Raw genomic sequence first — 19,515 nt, 5'->3', positions numbered from 1 at the left:
ATGGCAGAGCAACAACATAAAAGGCAACCAGATGATAGAGATGCCGTATCAACTCTGGGCCCAGACAGAGAAATCAACTTCTGTCTTGTGTCAGCCACAGCTATACCAGAGTCTTTGTTATAGCAGCCGGCATTTGCATCTTGACTAATGTAAATCCCAAACACTTTTACATGTATCAAGTCAAGAAGGTAGCAGTTAAGATAGGAGGAGTTCTCTTTGACCCACAGGAGTTTAAGAAAGGTTCTAACTGGGTCTCCACCCTTGACTGAAAAATAGTCCTTTTTCATTCCAACGTTGTTACCTGGGAAACAAACACTGAGCCGTGAGGGAGCACAGTGTTAGTGATCCAGCCAGGTAGACCAGCTGAACTAACACATGTGATCAAAAGGAAGACAGTAAATATGGGTGGCCCTTTTTAGGCTTAAACAGAGATTTCCATCTGATCAGGTGAGACTGACAGAGTCCCCTCCTCAGTTGTTCACTTGCATTATATGATTTGCCACAGAAAGAGCATGCTAAGATATACTTTTGTGTGCATGTCAAGAATGAAAAACACCTATCAGTGGAAAGGATCGTCAGTGTCCTAGTCACGTGCCTAGCCCATGGACAAACTCAAAAGCAATGGAAAGTGAAGGTCTGCAGGCCAAAGTGATTAAATGCATTCAGGAAGGGCTTCATGAACACAAAGCACAAGGCAGGGAGGATATGAGGGTTCAGTTCCTCAGTGACAGCAAGAAAACCATGGCAGAGGCCTAGGGGAGGACAGAACCCTACAGACACCACTGTGCTTCACAGGACCTGCTGGAGCACAGTAATCCTCAGTGGGAGAGGACTTTGCTTATAAGCACAAATGAGATACCCCTGTGGTAAAACCCAGAAATACTTGAGGGTGGGCCATGCATCATCAGGTGAAGCTTTAATCTGGCCAAAGTCGACCATTAATGTGTACTGTCCTATGTCAGACAATGGTAAATGCCTGGCCCACTGAGCTTTTCAGAACTCACTTCCTATAACATTCCAGCCATGAGAAACTCAGGACAGTGTTCAGGACCAAAACAGGAAATTGTACCGACATTCTTGGGAAAACATTTTCCTTCCTGGTACAAACACTATCCTATCTGCTTCTCTCTTCTTCCCAGATGAATTTGGTATTGATTCCTGAAGCAGTAGCTGCCATCGTCTTTGAGCCTCTGCAACGGCTGGGTTCTGGACTTCTTGTTAAGGAAGGAAAATAGGCCCATGTGCTTAACTGACTGTAACTGGGTTTTCCTCACTTGCAGCCATTGCTAACTGACACACGGCTACGGGCTAATAAGGTCTGGGGGATTTATATCACAACAAATGTTGCTGTCAACCCTCCTGAAAAAGTGGTCTTAGGCTCATATACAAGCTAAGTACCTCCATGCATTTGGCTCAGTGTCTACATGGCCTTTGTGTGACTTCCTACAATATTTTGATATTCATTTACTTATCTAAAAAGACTGGTGCTGGTAAGGATGCAGAAAAAAGTGGATTCCTCCTATACTGCAGGTAGAAATATAAAATGGTATAGCCACTTTGGAAAACTGTTCAACAGTTTCTTATAAACTAAATGTACACTTTCCCTATAACACGGCAATTATATACTCTTGGGCATTTATCCCAGGGAAATGAAAACTTGTGTTCAAACATGCATAAATAAAAACCTGTACAGTTGATCGTTGAACAACAGAGATTTGAACTGCACAGGTCCACTTACATAGGAATATTTTACAGTATAGTACTGTAAATGTATTTCCTCTTCCTTATGATTTTCTTAATAACATTTTTTTTGCTAGCTCACTTTATTGTAAGAATGCAGTGTATAATACATATAATATACAAAATATGTAGTAATTGACTATGTTATCAGCAAGGCTTCCAGTCAACAGTAGGCTATCGGTAGTTAAGTTTGGGGGAGTCATACGTTATATGTGGATTTTCTACTGTGTGAGGGGGGTCAGTGTCCCTACCCCGCCGTGCTGTTCGAGGGTCAATTGTACAGGAATGTTCATAGCAGCTTTGAAATTACAAAAACCTGGACACAACCACTGTCTTTCAAAGAGTGCATTGTTGAGCAGGCTCTGGAACATCTGCAGAACGGAATGCTACTCAGCAATAAAAAGGAATGAACTGTTAATACACACGACAACTTTGGATGGACCTCGAGGACATGATGCTTAGTGAAGAAAGTCCATCTCCAAAGGTTGTATACTGTGTGATTCCCATTCTCTAACAGCCTGGGAATGACAAAAGTACAGAGATGGAGAACAGATTACTGGTTGCCAGGGGTTGGGGATAGGAGACAGAGGGAGGGAGGATGTGAATCTAAAGGGGCAGAACAAGAGAGGTTCCTTTGTGGTGAGGGAACAAACAGCTCTCCGTACCTTAATTGTGGGGGGCTGTTACACAGACTCATATCTGAGATCAGACCACATAGAACTATAAGCACACACACACACACACACACGTGCACACACAAGAATGCATGTAGAAACTGGTGAAAACTGAATAGGTCTCTAGTCCACTTAATAGTTTGCTGGTTTTGATTGTGTACTGCAGTCACATAAGATGTCACCATCAGGGGAAGATGGGTAAAGAATACATGGAACTCTAGGAATTGATTTCACTATTTTTTGTGAGTCTATAATTATTTCAAAATAAAAAGCCTTTAAAAAAATTAGCCAATCTTGGGGCGCCTGGGTGGCGCAGTCGGTTAAGCATCTGACTTCAGCCAGGTCACGATCTCACGGTGCGTGAGTTCGAGCCCCGCGTCAGGCTCTGGGCTGATGGCTCAGAGCCTGGAGCCTGTTTCCGATTCTGTGTCTCCCTCTCTCTCTGTCCTTCCCCCGTTCATGCTCTGTCTCTCTCTGTCCCAAAAATAAATAAACATTGAAAAAAAAATTAGCCAATCTTAATAATGGAAGAAAGAAAGAAAGAGAAAACTGGCTACCCAGAGTATCTTTTCTGAATGGAATCTATAATCATTTTCTTTAAAATTTCTCATATAGTTTTAAGTGTGAGAGATGTTTTGCCTTATTAAAGTGAATGGGACATAACTATAGGAAGAAAAAGTTGGGGATAAAGAGGAAGAAAGCAGGGAACAACACATAGCCTATAAACTTAGAGACGAGGGGCGCCTGGATGGCTGAGTCAGTTAAGCGTCCAACTTTTGATTTCAGTTCAGGTCATGATCTCACAGTACATAAGTTCAAGCCCCACGTAGGGCTCCGTGCTGACAGTGTGGAGCCTGCTTAGGATTCTCTCCCTATTCCTCTCTGTCCCTCCTCCGTGCACTCTCTCTCTTACTCTCTCAAAAATAAATAAACATTAAAATAAATAAATAAATAAACAAGCAAACAAACTTAGAGATAAATGGGAATAAAGCAATGAAAATATTATCAACTTTTTAGTTAAAATATTGAACTTAAGAGTCCTGTTCAAGCATGAACTATAGGTCAAAAATATAAATGCAGTGCAGATGTGAATGTTTAAGCCAATGACATTTTTTTTTTCAGAATCTTTTGATCCAGTTCCCTTTATGGGCCAAAGAAAGAATCACCGTTACCCACCACACAAACTAACCATTTTCCACCTCTCTTGGGGAAAAAAAAAAAAAAGATGAAATTAACCAATTGTGACAATTAAACAATTTACACAAAAGTTGTATGCACTTTTCTCAGAAAGATAAATTGCACACGTTCACAACAAGTAAAACAAGAGGTGCTTGGCAAGTTCTTACACCATCTCTCTTGGAGGGGAAAACAGAAGGCACCCATTGTGCCCCTCCCCCACCCCCTCGGTTGCCTCAGAGGAGGTAGTGAGTTGTGATTGAATGTACCAGTTATCCTTGAATGTTAGCATTACCCTTATTTCTATCTAGAGGCAGTGATAAAGGTGTCAGAAAGTTTTTCCTTTTTGAAATAGCCACCTGGTTATTCATAGAAGTAGCTATAGGTTCGGGACAAAAAAATCTCAAGATCAAGTAAAAGGGGGAGTCAAGATTGCAAAAAATTATTCTCCCCAGCAGTTGAGACAGGTGTGGGGTTAAGTGAATGTTGTGTAGCATAATCTTGGGTAGAAGACCGAGGAACCAGCACAGAAACTGGATTTCAGTCGCCAGGTGTTCAGAAGCTTGAGACACCTTGCTTATTAAAAGGAACTGAACTTAGCCCTTCAGGGAAGGGGTTTATCCCTGATTTTGTCAAAGCCCCCATATATATTCGTGAAACTTCACTTTTTTTTTTTCAGTTTTACCTGTGACCTCTTGCAGTGTGCAAACACGTATAGACTTGAAATATATCCTTGAGGCAAATTACATACATTGAAAAATCACGTATATCTTCTCCCTGGACACAGTCCAGCAAAGACAGACACACATTAAAATTGTGACAAATATTGGCTGCAGAATGAACACCCGAGTAAATGAAATTTAACACAAACTTCTAATTTCCACTCTCATTTAAAAATACCAACTGGGGATTGCTATATCATCAACTTAAATTTCAGTGGTAATTTTCAGAAAAATTAAGAAATAAAATGCCAGAAGAAATGAAATGCTAGAAGAACCAGCATAGTTATTTGAAATTATCTATTAGGATGAAACCTATTGGGGAAAACAGAGAGCCATTTGAAGGTTTATTTATTTGGCATCACATCCGTAGAAGAACCACGTTTTAAAAAAGCAAAAGGCTGAGCTACAGCCCCAATTTGGGACTCAAGATATTCAACTGTTATGAGAGACTGACTGGAGCAAGGGAAGACTATAATTGTGACCATAATTCATATTGTACAAACTAGTCAATTTCTTTATCTTTAGCAGTGGCCGCAGAAAATGTCAAAGCACAAATTTTTTTTTCCTCTTCCCATTCTTTCATATTTTGCTGTGTTACTCACGTCCTGTAGTAACTCCTGGCTGACTTGAAAGGCTCCCTGGGACATCAATTCCCAGGACTCAATTTTCTCTATCAGATTGTTGCAAATAAATCTCATTTTATATCTCAGCTCATAACTGCAGTGAAAATGCTTTACCGTGCCTCTGCTTTCTATTGCTGTGTTTAATGCTACAGCTGAGGGCTTGATTGTCTCTCCATGAGACACAGAGGATGGGAATGTTATTTCCCTTCCCCCACCCTTCAGCTCCCAGTAACAATTGAGCATTAAGGTAGTAAATCACCGTCATAATTGTCTGGATATATCCAGTCGACTGGCTTAATGAGACGGGAAGTAGGTTGCTGGGGAAGAGGAATGACATTTTAACAAGACAACTTGCATCAAACTGTAATTTATCCTTCACAACACATTTAATTTTTCTGGAAAGTTATCAGAAGCAAAATCGCCATCTTGAAGATGCCAAACCCTGCTTAACCCTTCTGAGTTACTTTATTAAATCAACAGAAGTATATAAAACATTCTTTAAATATTTGAAAAGATATGCTAGCAAAATGCTATCTACCTCATTTCTGGTGGCTCTGAAGCATGTGGGATTTAAAGTATCCTATTTAAAAAGACAGTAGTTCGGGGCGCCTGGGTGGCGCAGTCGGTTAAGCGTCCGACTTCAGCCAGGTCACGATCTCGCGGTCCGTGAGTTCGAGCCCCGCGTCAGGCTCTGGGCTGATGGCTCGGAGCCTGGAGCCTGTTTCCGATTCTGTGTCTCCCTCTCTCTCTGCCCCTCCCCCGTTCATGCTCTGTCTCTCTCTGTCCCAAAAATAAATAAAAAACGTTGAAAAAAAATTAAAAAAAAAAAAAAAAGACAGTAGTTCAGCACAGTGGTCCCCCCCCCCTTATCTGTGGGGGATATGTTCCAAGACTCTCAGTGGATGCCTGAACCTGCAGATATTACCTGAACCCTATTTATACTATGTTTTTTCCTATACATACATACCTATAATAAAGTTTAATTTATAAAGTATGCACACTAAGAGATTAACAACGGAGGTTAGTATAAATAGAACAACTATAACAATATACTGTAATAAAAATTAACTGAAAGTGGTCCCTCTCACTCTAAAAATATCTTATTGTATTGGACTCACCCTTCTTGTGATGTTGTGAGATGATAAAATGTCTACCTTTTGGAGAAAGTGAGGTGAATGACAGAGGCACTATGGAGCCTTAGGCTACTACTACTGACTTTCAGAAGGAGGATCATCTGCTTTTGACTGTGGTTGACTACAGGTAAGGAGGACTACCTTTTCTGTATTTTTCATTCCGCAAGACTTGGCCAGTTTCAAACTTGCATTTCCACCTTGTCCTGACGAAGAAACTGACTAGACCTGAGCTTTCTGTTAACCACTTCCAAGCCTCATTAACTCTCTCAAGATCATGATGGTTCAGCATCCCAGAGTCCATGTGGGGCTGTGTTCAGATTCCGAAACAAAAGTAAAGGCTTCTCAGGGGTTTGTCAGGGCAGCGTTTTCTGCAGGCACATGGGGGTGGGGAAATCGGATTCACCCAAGAAGGGAAGCACAGAAAGAGTCATACAGTGTGAAAGTATGGCAACGGTCATGCTTATTTCTTGATGCATAGCAGCTTCGTATGGCTGTATTTCTGAGCTTAATGTACATTGGGACTAAACAAGAAAAGAAAGAAATCACAGATGCTTCTCCTGGCTCTCTTTACTTTTTGGTTGAAATGCTTTACACGTGCTCCGTTTCAACCTGAACCATTTATAGCTGAGGCCTGCAATCACTTCCTTACCATTTTCTCTTCCTCTTTTCCTTCATCCTAACCTATCCTTGTCCCTTTTGTTCTTTTGTTCTTATTCCTCCTTTCTCCCCTCCCTCTTTCTTTCATTCCTTCCTCCCTTCTTCCCTGCTTTCCCCCTTTAGGTATCTCAGCCTCACAGAGACCCTTCCTCTTGCCCTCCAAGTTGCCTACTGGCATTTCATTTAGGTGTAATGAAGACCCATATTTCATACTTCATATGGGTCTTTTAGTTGGAATTTTGTTGGTGCTTAAAGCCCACATTTTTGGTCTTTAAGCAAGAGGCAACCACTATAGTGGAGCAGCTTTCCACAATGTCCTGAAAGAGGGTATTCTGAGAATGTGTGCTTAGCACACCTGCTCCCTCAGCTGGAAGTAGGTTTACTTACTCATGGTTTTGACTAACAACAACAAACAATTCAAACAACACAAAAACAGCTGGACTAAATGGTGGCTGCATCAGGTTTGTCCTGATTTACTCTTCACAACTGCCCTCTATGTACTGTTACTATCCCCAACCTACCCCTGTAGAAAGAGAGGCACAGAGAGGTTAAATACTTGCCAAGTTATGCGCAGCCGATCTGTGTAAGAGCTGGAATTTGAAACAGGCAGGCTGACTCCAGAGTCCCCGGGTGTAACCCACCACAACTCTACACTGCTTCTGTCGGTCAGTGGGCATAGAGGTCATAGTTTGGAGGTTGTTAAAAGCACAAATGGGATAAAATTGTATACACTCTTCTGACATTTAAAGATCATTTCTTGCAGTAACAGAGAGTGACTGATTAATGGGTATGGGGTCTCATTTTGGAGAGAAGAAAATGTCCTGGAATTACAGTTGATGGCTGCATGACACTGAGAATGTACGAAATGCCACTGAACACAAATTTAAAATTATTAATGGTGGGACGCCTGGGTGGCTCAGTCAGTTGAGCATCCAACTCTTGATTTGGGCTCAGGTCATGATCTCACGGTTCATGAATTCAAGCTCCGCATGGGGCTCTGTGCTGACAGCAAGGAACCTGCTTGGGATTCTCCATCTCCCTCTCTCTCTGCCCCTCCCCCCTCCTCAAAAATAAACATAAACATTTAAAAATAAGATAAAATGATTAGTGGTTAATTTCGTGTTGTGTGACTTTTACATCGGTTTTTAAAAATCAGTTCTTAGTACCTTGGAGATCTTTCCATATAATTGTATGATAATCTAACCACACTCCTATTTGTGGATAATCATGTTTTGCTATTATAAGGCATGTTTCAAAAGAACTTCTTGAACTTACATATTTGTACATGTAAGGGCAGATTCCTTGAAGTGAAATTGCTGAGTTGGAAGATGTGCCTCTTTTAAGTTTTGATAGATACTGTCCAATTTCCCCTCAAAAAGATGTGTCCGTATACACACTTAAATAAAAATCACCACTGGAAGTAGATTTCTATTTGCAGTGTGGTTCTGGGGTTCTCTTCTTCTGGGGAAGTTGTATGTGCCGTGTGTTGATCTCTGCAGCCACGTATTGAAATACAATAGATATCCTCTGAAAGCTCAACTACTCTACTCTGTGACTCAGACATCAGGGCCCCTACCGTAAACTTACAGTTTTAAAGACCCCTCCACTTCCAGATCCTAAGTCCACACATCTGATCTCTGTTCCACAGTTAAGCGACCACCTTCACTGGTTTCAAAAAAAAAAAAAAAAAAAAAAAGAATCCTTTCCCAGCAAACATTCTGGACAGTTGCAACCTATCCTCATGCCCTTCTGGGGCCTTCTTCCACCCCTTCATCTCCCCCACTCAGGCACCATCCTCTATGAGACAGAAGTTGCCTGACTGGCCTCTGAATGCTGGGCTTTGGCCTAGCCAAACCCAGGAGCCTCAGCAATTCCCAGGGGGGATCGTAGGGGTAATTTCTCCAAAGATGGGTTTCTCCCTAGGAGGAATTTTTATATCAGCTGCTAAAAATATACAATATTCTAATCCTCATTCCACAACGTGTCAAGCCTTTTACCCTGAAGAAAGAATGTGCTGACTCCTCTGTGCAGAAGTATTCACCCATCCACCTACTCTGATTTCCCTTTCCCACACCTCCCTCCTCCCACACAGTTGGGGAGATATCTATTTCTCAGGCTCCTACACTCAAGATCCCTCATTAACTCTCTGTCAGATTGTCCTCATCAGGTTAATAACACCCACCCTGGCATAAATACAACTAATTGTTCTCAGCAAGTAAAATGAGCAAATTGTCCTCCTTTGCCACTTTCCTCTGTGCCCCGCCCCCTGCCTTCTCTAAAGGTCTACCGACACTGCCTCCTCTCACTCAAAGACCACATTTTAGTCTCCTCAGGCATCGGGAAGATTGTGGCCTAGTCACCTTCTCCCAGTGTTCACTTTGTGTGAAGAATGAAGTTAGTAAAGGGACAGGAAAAAAAAAAAGTTTTCCATCACCTACTTTATTTTTTTTTAATGTTTATTTATTTTTGAGAGAGAGAGAGAGAGAGATAGAGAGAGCACACACAGGGGAAGAGCAGAGAGAGAGAAAATAAGAGAGACACAGAATCTGAAGCAGGCTCCAGATCCCGAGCTGTCAGCACAGAGCCCGACGCAGACCCACGAACCTTGAGATCATGACCTGAGCTGAAGTCAGATGTTTAACTAACTGAGCCACTTAGGCGCCCCTCCATCACTTTAGGAAGCACAGCATCTTAGTTCCTACCTTTTCTCAAAAGAAGAATTTTTTTTAAACAGAAAACACCCCAGGAAGTACATCTGTGGCAGAAACTCATAAAAGTAATGTCTTCCAAGAATCCAATTATTCAGACTCTGTGCCTCGAAATCCTTAACTCTCAGGGGTTTGGGTTTACCCTGAAGGGGCAAGCATCCAAAAAAATGAAAGGTTGGAAGGAGTGAACTGTTTCCTAAGGGACAGGAGACACCTGTCACATCTGAATCCCCAGAAGCACAAAGGCTGTCCTCTAATTTTCTGAGAGCTAATTGTTCCAAGCCCCAGAGGGACCCTCTACCGAATCAATTTCTGCAGAGACTTCAGTCCCTGGCAAGAATAGCCTTTTCCCTTATTTTTTTTTTTTTCTGATGAGCTTAACCCATTTAATTCCATCTAATTCTTTAATGAAGCTCTGTTTTCCATATGGATTCTCACATTTTTAAATATACTGTCCACTTGTATTCTGTAAGCATTGACAAGATTGTCTGGTTTGCTTAACTTGAGCTGTACCTATTCCGTATCAAAGGCAAAACAAACAAACAGAAACAAAAAAAACGAAAAAAGCAATTAATTGATTTGATTGTCAACCAGACGATTAGTTAAGCTGACTGCCTTACTGAACTAGCTAGTGATTTGGTCGACGGTGATTAGTTGATTCCTTTAAAACTATCAAACCACACAGATAGCCAAATTCCAGAAACTCTTCTAAGTAATTTCTATATTTTCTTCCTTTAAAAGCAAGCAGAAATAAGGCTCCTCTAAATTCTTTTGGGGGAGGGGGAATTTCTGCCAACTCCTGATGAGTGTCATATGACTAAGAGTTGAGCAAAAATGTAATGCAATGGTATATATCATCCAGAATCAAGAAACTCATCCAAGAAGTACGATAACTTAATCCCTCATGAAAGAATCTCTAGAAACATAAACACCCTGGATCCTGAGGAATTTTTAGTTTATCTTGTTGGAAATTCTGCAGACTCATCTCTGAATTTCAAATGGATTCAATTTTCAGTTTTTAGAAATGGCAAAGGATAACATGTTGATTTCTCAATATGGCCTTAGAGGGCCTCTTTGGTGGTCCACAGCAGGACCCCTAAGTGAAAGATTAATTATAAACTACCATTCTGGGTAGTGGTTGGACTCAGATGGTATCCTGTATCAACTAGTAACCAGGTTTTTTCTTTAAATTCAAAAAGATTTTAATCCAAGTGTGCCCTGATCTGACAAAAAACGTGAGATTATTTTTCATCAGCCTCCTTCCAGCCCCAACCCCACAGCTCACATGTTACAGCTTTCAATGAGGGGTAGTTGCTCCAGCATCAAGGACTGAGATGGAATGCCCCTGCCTCCTGGCATCTTTCCAGACCCCATACTATTTCCTTACCCCAAAATCAAGACGTGCACAAATGCATGTATGTAGAAACACGCCTCACCTTCTTTGTCATAACCTTCCCTTAATTTCTCCCCTTACAAATTTGAAATTTGTAATTTCAAATACAAACAATTATCAGAGGAGTTGAGTAAGGGAGAGACAAAGAAATCAGCTGGATATGACAATATGTGAATCAGACCTTTTACGAAGAACACAAACATCCGGACCTCAGTTGCTCCTCCTATACAACGAAGGCAACTGTGTCACTGTATCTGCCAGTGGTTTGAGAAAAGGATGAATAGGATCATGTTTCCTAAGTCTCTTTAAGTTTCAGTGTACAATGGTGCCAGCAAAGAATAAAGTGTCGTTTTCCTTCGGGCAGAATAATTAAAACTAAATCTCATGAGTCCCATCTCTATGCATGTCTCCCAAATTGATCACGCAGTGATTTTTAAGAACAGAGCAGCTCTGTGTCATTTATTTATAATCGCTTTTCATTGTTACACTGCAGCATTCACACACATCACCTTCGGGCTCTGGGGAACTGTTCACATTCATTAGGGAAAGGAAACAGTCTTTCTTTCAAATAAGCAATTTGATTGCTTCAGCAATAGGTCTGTAATTACTGGAGCACTGGGATATGTTATTGTTAATAAGATGAAGAAACCAGCCTTTCTCCAAATCAGAGGGGGTTCAGTCTCTTTTTTCAGAGACTGTAATTAAAAGGGGTGGCAGGGGTTCCCTGTGCCCTGTGATGGGTCTGGCACCAGACTGGAGACACCAGGTCAGAGACGCTTCCTCCCCTTCTTGTCCTCTGTGGAGTCGGATCGTATTTCCAAAGTCTCTTTAAGTTTCAACGTACAACGGTGCCAGCAAAGAACAAAGTATGGTCTTCCTTCGGGCAAAAATTGAGCCGACCATAGAACGAATACAGTGGTGGTCAGGCAGAGAGGACTTCATGCCATCTCCTCATACCTATGGCAGGAGGTCAAGGTTGTGACATCTATCCACATTCAACATAGTATAACAGCATTAACTGTGGAAGCCTGACAAGCTTTTAGAATTTCACTTTTTGTATCCTGAGGCTACATCAGAGTCTAACTGAAACAGACAAATTCAGGAAGATTTAGTACAGAAACAAATTCATTTTGTCAAGCCTTTCAGTCATTTGTTGATTTGGTCAGGTAACCGCACATTCATTGTTCAGTTCCTGTTCTAACCCAGGTGAAGCTCTTGGTTCTGGACAAAGAGGTCCCAGACTTTAAGGAACTCACTTGTGGAACTGCTCCCCAACCTAGCTTCTTGTTTCGCTATTTTGGTTCTTACCTTTATTTTTTCCTTCACTCACCCTTTTCACATTCATATTTAAAGTCTTTTATGGGGTGCCTGGGTGGCTCAGTCGGTTGAGCATCCGACTTCAGCTCAGGTCATGATCTCACGGTCTGTGGGTTCAAGCCCTCATCACGCGGTCTGTGGGTTCGAGCCCTGCATCAGGCTCTGTGCTGACAGCACAGAGCTTGCCTCCGATTCTGTGTCTCCCTCTCTCTCTGCCCCTTCCCCGCTGATGCTCTGTCTCTCTCTGTGTGTCAAAAATAAACATTAAAAAAAAAATTTAAAGTCTTTTGCCATTTCCCCCCATATTTTTCCTTTTTGCCCAGCCTTATAACGTTACCAGCTATAAATAAGAAGAGACTTTATGTTGAAATAGGAATAATCATCGATAACACCAGAAACGACATCAAATAAAATCTGGTTCGGGGACACTGTACATAGAACCAAGTCTGAGAAGGCAGTTCTTTCAGTTACACTACTTGGTGGAGACACTTTTAGCTAAGGACAGTGCAAATCACTTAGGAGAACGTTTCAGCCACGCATTTCTGAGGGCAACTTTTCATTTTCATGAAGATTTCCAGAGTGTGAGGTTTTGAACTTGTTTCTCAAAGAGCAGATTCTTGGGGAGCCTGGGTGGCTCAGTCGGTTGGGCAGCCGACTTCGGCTCAGGTCATGATCTCACGGTCCATGAGTTCGAGCCCCGCGTCGGGCTCTGTGCTGACCGCTTGGAGCCTGGAGCCCGTTTCGGATTCTGTGTCTCCTTCTCTCTCTGACCCTCCCCCGTTCATGCTCTGTCTCTCTCTGTCTCAAAAATAAATAAACGTTAAAAAAAAATTAAAAAAAAAAAGAGTAGATTCTTCTGGCAGTACCTCAGGGAAACTCTTTTCTATTAGAAAAAAGTCAATGTTGAAATAGAAAGAAGAGCTTTCCATGCTCTGGAGGATTGACGCAGCAGCCCTTTGTGTTCAGAAATGATGCTGTTGGTGCCATTCCTTCTAGAAGAGGGTGCTCTTAGATGGTTTCCACTTCAGTGACAATGGATTCGTACTTATCCACATAGTCCTTCCTGCCCCTCATTACCAACAGTATTCTCTGAGGACATGGTGGACAAGGTTTTGAAGGGAAACAGAATATCCCCCCGCCATAAAAACAGGCCACTTTGGTATATTGATTATTTTGAGCCACAGCCATTCAAAGAACAGCAAATGCAGGGAGAGGCTTTCTCTGCCCTTCCCTTATCTGCCACAGCACAGATCCTCCAAAAGGAACTCATTTGTCATAAATCCCTTCCCTGAGAGTTTCATCACCCAAGGAGGACTGACTCTTGTCACAGGAGAGGCAACTAGAAGTCCACACCACATCTGGACAAACTCCGTCACAAACTATCATACCTTCCATCTAACCTTCTAAGGGCCCATTTATTTTTCACAAAATCATATACCCTTCCCTAAAAGGCTTCATAGGAAACATCCCTCTCCTTTCCTTATCAAGATGGCATTTAATCCTGAATTCTAAGCCATTTTGGGGAATTATTTTTTTCTGGGCATCTCCCAAGTGTACATGAAGTAAACATGTTAATAAAGTTCTGTTTATTTCTCTTTTGTTAATCTGTCTTATTACAGGAGACTCAGCTAAGAGCTCAGAAAGGTGGAAGGAAAATTATTTTTTCTCTCCTAGAGTTTAAAGTTATGACAGTTATGTTAGTTAGACTTTTTGGTGGCAAGTAACAGAAACCAAATGGAGCACAAAGGGGGAATTTTAGCACAGAATTGTGCTGAAGAGCTAAGTATAGAAGTACAGTCACACTTTAGGAAGGGCTAGAATTAAGAAATGAAAAGCATCCATATTCCCAAGATATACTCTCAGACCATCTCTACTCTGTTTTTTCTTGCACATCTGCTTTATTCTCCAACACTAGAGTCCAGCTTTCCCTGATTTTCTTTCCATAAGGCCAAATATGGCCGAACCATAGTTAATGACTTTATCTGTGACTGTTCCAGTCACTAGAAGACACTGACTGACTGTCTCTCCATACGTACTGCTGGAAGAGAGAATCTGATTCGCCCTGCATGAATCAAGTGTTCACCTCTTGTTCAATCATCTGAGGCCAGCAAGGTGAGCCACACAACAGGAAGAGTCTCTAGGCGCCTACCTAGGTGGATCAGGGGCACCTCTCAAGGAAGTTAGAATAGGTTGAGTTTTGTTAAAGATCTCCCCCAGGGGTGCCTCAGTGGCTTAGTTGGTTAAGCATATCACTCTTGATTTTGCCTTAGGTCATGAAATTGCCGTTTTGTGAGTTCAAGCCCTGCATGGGGCTTTATGCTCGCAGCACAGAGCCTGCTTGGGATTCTCGGTCTCCCTCTCTCTCTGCCCCTCCCCCACTCACACTGTCTCTGTCTCTCTCAAAATAAATAAATGAATTAAAAAAAAAAAAAAAACCAATATCCCCCAAAGTGTCTCCAGGCTGGCCACTAAATTCTGGAAATACAAATTAATACATGATAAGTGATTTAACAATATTATATAAAATAATATTATTTGTGTTTCTACACCGTGGTGGCCACCTTGAACTACAAGGGATGGCATCTATAGTCTTAGAATAGAAAGAAGCTACACAGCATGAATCCATGATGTTGTCATTAACATGGACATCCATTTATCTGAGCTAACCAGTCATAAATGCCCATGTGGATCATGTAAATAGATTCATACATAATGAAGAGATAATTACCTCAGCTTTCTAGTTGCAACCAAATATCCTCTAGTTACAGAGAATACTTAGCAGGCTAATTAGTAGCATTCGTTATTCTCTCCCTAGTCCCCCAAGAATGATTCGTGCTAATTCCTTAGTAATCCAAATCCTAGTGCTTCACATTCCAGCTATGTATACCCAGCTTGTGTGTTTATTTACCATCCCCTTTATTAGACTTTTAGCAGCTGGAGGATCATGATCATGTTTAAAAAAAAAAGTGCTTTCTATAGTATCACATTTTTAGTGTAGCTGGACTTCTTGTGCGTCAACTAAAGGCTCCCAAGACATATGTTAAGAGAGAAAAAGAGAGATAGGAGCTGTATCACCTTTTTTTGGACTTATCCTCAGCATCATGTTTCCTGTATTCAATTTGTTAATAGCAGCAAACTAAAGATGGACCATAATTAAGGGAAGGGGAATTAGACTTTTCCTTTTGATGGAAAGAAGGTCAGAGAATTTACGGATATTTATTTATTTATTTGTTTATTTTTAGAGAGAGAGAGAGCACACACATGCTAGCAGGGGAGAGGAGCAGAAGAAACAAGAGAGACAGAGAATCTTAAGCAGGCTCCAAGCTCATCTGGAGCTGGATTCGGGGCTTGATCCCACAACCCTGGGATCATGATCTGACCTGAAATCAAGAGTCCAACGCTCAACTGACGGAGTCACCCAAGTGCCCCCTGGATATATTTTCCAATAACTCTAAGAAGTTTCTTTTCCTTGCACAAGAAGTACAAAGATAGATATCCCAAGGCTATTACAGCGAGTCAACAGTGTTATCAAGACTTCACGCTCATGGTGCCTGGGTGGCTCAGTTGGTTGAGCGTCCAACTCTTGATTTTGGCTCAGGTCATGATCCTAGGGTCGTGGATAGAACCCCATGATGAGCCTGGAGTCTGCTTGGGATTCTCTCTCTCTCTCTCTCTCTCTCTCTCTGTCCCTCTCCCCAGCTCATGCTCTCTCTCTCTCTCTCTCTCTCTCTCTCTAAAATAAAAAAAAAAAGACTCCAGACTTCTTTAACATCTTCTCTCAGCATCTTTAAGGACTTGGCTTATACTTTGTTCATATAATGGCTGCTGCATCTCCAGGCATCACATCTGTATTGTAGGCAGGACAAAGGCAGAATGTTACTTGTCCCCCACTCTCCACGCCCTTTCTTCCTATGCAGGAAAGTAACAGCTTTCTCATCAACCATCCAGCTGACTTCCTCTTAGATTTCATTGCCCACAGTTGTGTCACGTGGGTCTGTCAGGAGCTCCACTGAGCTTGAAGAGAAAGCTGAGCCGTCAGGTATTGGAGGAGCCAATTAAAGCAACAAGGAGCCAAAATTAAAGTTAACAGTGAAGTCTTTAATCAGTGCAATAGTATAAGCAAGAAGTTAAACTGAGAAAGCATCTACTCTCTCCTGTTTCATTTCCCGCCTGAAATGATGTGCCCCCACCACTGGAGGATAGGATGGATCAGCACAGCATAGGGTTGTCTTACTTATGAAGGAGTCCTGAGCAAACGGCTCCTGTCATTTTATGGACCCAGGGGGAGGAAGGAATGTGAGAGAGAAGGCCTAGGAGCGTAAAAGTACAGAGTCAGAGCAAAGTGTCTTCAAAGTGCTCCAATGAGGAGACCTCCAAATGGAAGTACCCAGGCTAGGAATGCAACTACACATGAGTACGTGGCCAGCCAGGGGTCCCCGGGTCCTTGACTACAATTTCCCTTAGAGGCCGTGATGCACTGGCTGGGTACCCAGTCTAGTGTCGGGAGTGCAGTTTCCCCCTGGGAATGGTCAGACGTGAAAAATCACACTTAGGTTTCTAACTAGGATCCAGACTATCTCAGGTTCCACCTAGCTGCAGGAGAAGCTGGAAAGTTGAAAATGTTTGAAAATGTTTCTTTCTAGCCTCTACAATAAAGGAAGACAAGGGCAAAGGTGGACAGGCACGCATGTTGAATAAACAGATCGATATCTGTCCAGCAGCACAAAGTGCCAGAAGGATGTTCAATTTCATTACAGACATTTGGATGTTTAAGGATTCACCTGTGAAATTGTAAACGTATTTTCATGCATATATCTGATACCAAGTATGAGCAAGAAAAAAAAAATGTGAGTTTGAGGAAAGTAAAGTAAGGGAAAAAATTGGGAAAGGAGAAAAATGAGAGAAACGAGCAGGGATAAAATAAAGATGGACACTCTGAAACCCACAAGGACAGGAAGTGAGATCGGTAACCTGGGAGTTCAGTTTCTCAAGCCAAGGGCAAGTTGGTGTTCCCGTCACTTGTCGTGTACCTCATGACGGGCCGTTTTACGCTAGTCCCTTCAGCCTGATCTCACAGCATTATAAAATTGATTTGGCCTGTTTTTTGGCAGTAGCAGGATAACTCCCCTGTCAGCATAAAAGATTTATAATCCAAAATGAATCTTGCAGTTTTCCAAACTCCTCTTCCAGCAGAAAGTTCTGAAAATGAACACACCCTAGCTCCATATGTTTATTGACCATCCGCTCTGTTAGGCTTTCAGCAGCTGTGGGATCACACTCATGTAAAAAAACAAAACAAAGCAAAACAAAACAAAACAAAACAAAAACCCACAAAAAAACAACTTCCTGCCAGATTCATTTCTTTAACACTTAATTTTTTTCTGCCAAAATCAGAGATGAATTAGCAATGATTTGGCAGCCAATTAAAATTCATAGTAAGCTATTTTGTGACCCTGGGGTCAGAAACAAATTTCCTATAAACCTTAGGAGAGTATCTCTCCTGGGTTTCTTTGGGGTGAGAAAAATTCCTACCCTCCTCTCTGGTTCTCATCTGTTCTCATCCCTCGTGCAGGGTGATGACCAGCTGTGTTCCTGAGACATTGTTTGTAAAGCCAAGAGGCAACTCAATTCCCTAGTCGGTTATTTCTCTGAGATGCGGAGAGAAGATCTGTGGCTACAGCTGCCAGCAGGCGATTCTCAGCTGCAGTTGTGGGTAAGTTGTGGATCGAGAAGGGAAACAGAGAGAGGGTGAAGAGCAAAGGTTGTCTGTTTTCCACACTTTGGAGATTGAATCGTTCTACTGAGCTGAGAAGAGAAAGGCGTAGAAGGACAGCATGGCCAGGTGTTTCACAGGTGTGAAAAATATGCTAAAGCTGAAATGAGTCTTTTCCACAAGTCGGTGACAGAATTGTGTGGTGTAGGGTCTGTAAGGGAATCTCCATGAATGGAAAAGCCTATTTCACAATGTGTAAAATTTCCCATTCCAGAAGAATTAGAAAACTCCCAAATCCCCAGTAGTTGACAAATCTTTTTTGTCGATGGTCATTCCACTGAGGAAAAAAAGCAATCTTTGACCTTAAGTCATTGAAAGGATTTGATATATGCAACATGTCACTTCATGTTTCTGTATTTATATAAGGAGCAAATGCTTCCCAACATGGAACATCTGTGAAGATAATATGCCATTTCTGATCATGTGCTGTCAAAAGGACAGGAAAAAAAAAGATTTATATAAAAAGAAATGCAAATATAGCTAGCTAGTCAACCAAGAGGGCAAAGGTAGGGGAGACTTACATTAACCCCATCTTCACAGTTGCTAAAAACCTGACAAAGGAAATATGAATTTTAACTAGCTGCCAAGCAATTGGTTACTCATGTGTGTCACAAAAAACAAGGGAAACTTTAATTTTCTCCTTGTCAGTTTTAAACAGAAAGGCTGTCAATTCAGCAAGTGAAGCTGCTAAACATATTACAGCAGGGCACCGTCCTACCAGCATCCAGTCTCAATACGGCATCAAGCGCAAGACCTCCGCGTCATTACCCTTCCATCAGATTTCAACCAGCCCTGTCCCTGTTATGGGCTATTTCTTTCTTGGGTACCACCATGCTTCCTGGGCTCTGCCATAGCCCCCTATTCCCAGTAAAGAAAACGTGGCATTACATCCACTCTTTTATTTTTTCTTAATTTGTTTTTAATATTTATTTATTTTTGAGAGAGAGAGAGAGAGAGAGAGAGAGAGAGACAGAGTGCAAGAGGGGAGTGTCAGAGAGAGAGGGAGACACAGAATCTGAAGCAGGCTCCAGGCTCTGAGCTGTCAGCACAGAGCCTGACGTGGGGCTCCAACTCATGAACCATGAGATCATGACCTAAGCCAAAGTCAGACACTTAACCTGACTGAGCCACCCAGAGGTGCCTCTGACATCCACTCATTTAACATGCACCATTATGAATTTATCTTCTTGGGCCACTCTCTGGCACCATCAATGGGATTTTTTGGTCACGTGCATTTTTCCAGTCACTGGTCTGTTGCTAATTTAGTTCAAGTCAATGTAACAAAAAAGATTAAGCATTAGGTTAAATACTAGGTGCTAGGGCTCCATGTCATGTACCTTGTTTTCCCTTATGATTTCAAAAATGCTCTCAAACCATTGGCAGTCTGGTCACAGTCAGAGACATCCCCAGAAACCCTTTGGGTGTTTAGGAAATGTTATTACATTAATTAATTCATTAAGCAAATATTTATTAAGTGCCGCTACTCTCCTACTCTCAAGGAACTTACATTCTAGTAGGAGGAAGTGGGTAATAATATATCACCAAAAAATAAATAAGTTGAACCACGGAAGTTCCCACCATGAATATGAAATATGCTAA

This window comes from Herpailurus yagouaroundi, unplaced genomic scaffold (assembly GCF_014898765.1).
Source record: "Herpailurus yagouaroundi ecotype Mexico unplaced genomic scaffold, PumYag 28, whole genome shotgun sequence".
NCBI classification, from domain to species: Eukaryota; Metazoa; Chordata; class Mammalia; order Carnivora; family Felidae; genus Herpailurus; species Herpailurus yagouaroundi.
This window is presented reverse-complemented; position numbering follows the sequence as displayed.